Below are 3,227 nucleotides of genomic sequence, written 5' to 3' on the forward strand. Positions count from 1 at the left end.
TGAATCCATCCAACATTCTTTGTTCTTTCATATCTCCAGTCTAAACAACATAAAGGAATCATCTGATGCTGAAGGTTCACCCAAACATCCAACTCCTGCTTCATTAGCCACTCAGACTGGGACAAATAAGAATAAGAATATTGTACTATAACATTTATTTTGTTTGTTTTTTAATAGAAATTAATAAACATGAACAAAAACAACAAAAACGTCATGATCACACCTCTCAGGTGCTGGTGCTAACAACTCAGTGTTATAGACAAAGAAGAAAACAACCATGTAGTTAAAGTTAACTCTACTAAAATGTTTTATTGTGTTTATTCCTGAATTACATCTCCAAATACATGAGAAAAAAACAGTCTGTGAAAGGCTTTCATCTGCAACTGCCACAGTTGACAAACCAGATGAAATTCAACTCAATCCTTCAGCTGTTATCAGAAGCTGTTTAACTGACAGCAGTGCCAAAATTGTCCAGGCTGAGGTCATCCCTGAGACCGACTTACTGATTTCTAGGCAGCCTGATACAGTAGGTCACAGTGAGAGCCCACAGCCCAAGTTTAGCAAGGCTAGCCTCAGAGCTAAAGTCTACGATCAATATGCAAAGCTTTTTTTCCCCAGGAAGAGAAGAACCCTACTCTGCATACTGCATGCTGGATGGACTCTGTGGCTGCATTAGATCCAGCGGAGTGAAAGAAAAATCGGACGGACTCTGTGAAACCTTTCTGTCCTCCAGGAAAAATGCAGAAGTGGATCAGGTTTGTCCTAAAAATCTTTCAGGTTACAACAGCTGTTCAAAGCTGAGCAAAACAGTTTTAAATGTCGCCATTTTGAAATTTGCTCAGGTTAAGTTCAAAAACAGAGCCTGTTAAGTTATTAAAGCTGAACTGAAATCAAATTTCATGTATGTTATTTAGTCAAACACATCCACACAACATTGCAGGGACCCATTTTTGACCTAAAAGTTAAAAAAACAGTTTTTAGCGTTTTAGTCAATAATTTCCAAAGTGGGTGATTTGTGGGGCGGAGTTTATGACGAATGCTGTGTCATGGACGGCCAAGAACGCTGCTACTGTCTGGTTGTTTACTAGTGAAAATAGAAGAAAAAGCCTTTTTTGAACACGAATAAATGCCTGAAGACTTTGCAGGAGTAATGGATATACAACTATACCAGTATTGACAGGAACGCAAGGTAACTAGTCCATGAGCGAGACCAAAACCAGACGCAGAGACAACAGCTGAAGGTAAGTGTAGTTTATTTACAGGTGCCCAAAATATATACAGTGCGATGTTCTGTGGAATGATCTGCGAAGCAAAAGGAACAGGGTGAGTCTCGGGTACAAATCCTAGTATCAGCCGAGCGCTGCAAGGTGGCTTAATGATAGTTTCTTTGTCCTTACAGATCCAGAAGGTGTCCAGCGGCGTGGAGGAGATGACAGAGGTATGAGGTGATCCAGAGGTCAACAAGCCAGTAATCCTGTCCAGGTGAGTATCCCGTAGTCCAAGGTAGGTATCCGTGGTGTTCGTAGTCCTGTAGCGTGGCGAAGAACCTGACGTCAAAGTACACAAAGATCGTAGTCAACAATAGACCAATTTAGGTTAGAGACTGTGGCTGAGAATCTAACCCAGTAGGTTCGATGCTCCAGCGACGGTCTGGTCTCAGCTGGAGGCTTAAGTACTGGCAGTCTTCATTAACTGGATCTGGATCACCTGTGAAGGGAAAAGCTGGAGGAGCCGCCCCAAGGCGGGGCTAAAACTCCAGATCCCTACAAGTATGAACCTGAACTGACGGATGGATCTCTGGAATCAAAGGAAAACTTTTCAGGTTCAGATTCTGATGATCACCAGGACCGTCATGGCTGACAAAATAATAAGCATAATGACTTAGTTTGGAACGGTGAGAACCAATTACTCCCAGATCGTTATCATGACATCAGTACACAACACTGCAAATCAACATAAAGACAGCAGGAGACAGATAACGATGCTAACTTAAAGCTAACCCGATGCAAACTCGTAAACAACATGAACGGCCTTCAGAGTAGCATTTATGAACTCTCACACCAGAGTAATCTAATTAACAGCAGTTTCAGACTATGACATTTGTTTAATCACGTAAGACAATGGAGATTTGCTTTTGTTTTAAGAGTGTGATTTTTGTGCATATGTTATTGTTGTGTTGATTCACTGTGGACTCTTTGTAAACAGGGTTTGGCAGTCACTTACAAACTTGATTTTTGTGCATGTTTTTATTGTTGTTTTTATCCTCTGTGGACTCTTTGTAAAAGGACAGTGGTTGATGACAGTCACCTGCAAACTTATGGGCGTGTCTGGAAGCAGCCTATCAGCTGTCTTTACAGACCTTCCAGAGAAGCTGGTGGCACACTTAAAAGGTGGAGGCCTCAGAGTGCAGGAAAGAAGAGAGAGCACATAGCAGCCAGGTATAGCTGAGGAAAACGTTGCGATCGCCAGGTGAACGCTACCGATCGGAGCGACGCAGATCATCCTCATAACAGACAGCAATCAGCGGGAAAACAACGTGTGGACTTGACAGTGGAGCAGAGGTGGAACTCTGCCCGCATTGTGAGTAGTTTTCCCCTGATGTCTGAGGGGACAGCCTCGTTGGGAGGGTCACAGAGAAGATCAGTTGTCATATGAACTGCGTTTCTGTCCAGAGATTGCTTGTGTTTGCAGGGTGGCGGCAAGGTGAAATCCAGTGGCGAGCAGGCCCATTGTGGACTACACCAGGCAGAGATTGTGACGGCTGCAGGGTGCAACAAAGAGGATCCCTTCCTGGGTTTGACTGTGTCGGGATTCCAGCTTTTTAAACTTTTTAATAGGAAACGGGAGGACATTTGCACCCTAGACTGAAGGCATTGTTTTATTTTATTGGGTCTTTAGCTTTTAAGAAACTTTTAGTTTTTAAAGGAATATTTTATTGTACCTTTTTTACAGAAAAGACCAGAACTGTTTATTTCCTGAGTGTTCTCCCTGGCTACCTTTTAATGACAGCACGTTTTCACGTAATGTTTGAAGTAAACCTTCCTGTTGCTCCTCTCCTTTTCTGTGATGTCCTCCTTCACATTTGACTTTCTTTTAAAATTAAAAATAGAACCGCTGTTGGCAAAAGTTCCTGTTGTTTTGGTAAGAAGCCAGTCCACCACATTAACGAGGGTCGGAGCGGTGCTCCCCTTTGAAGTGATCAAACCTGAGTTCTGATAGTAGTTCTC

General features: G+C 42.6%; 1 long non-coding RNA gene across 1 annotated transcript; it reads right to left on the reverse strand.

Moving 5' to 3' along the window:
- Window positions 1-1,236: 1,236 nt before the first annotated feature.
- LOC112450802 lies at window positions 1,237-1,712 on the reverse strand. The gene is made up of 2 exons (XR_003039509.2): window positions 1,398-1,712; window positions 1,237-1,302 (listed from the first exon to the last, which is right to left on the reverse strand). It is a non-coding gene; the product is annotated as an uncharacterized LOC112450802 (long non-coding RNA).
- Between the last annotated feature and the right edge of the window lie 1,515 nt (window positions 1,713-3,227).

Source organism: Kryptolebias marmoratus, linkage group LG24 (assembly GCF_001649575.2).
Source record: "Kryptolebias marmoratus isolate JLee-2015 linkage group LG24, ASM164957v2, whole genome shotgun sequence".
Taxonomy (NCBI): Eukaryota; Metazoa; Chordata; class Actinopteri; order Cyprinodontiformes; family Rivulidae; genus Kryptolebias; species Kryptolebias marmoratus.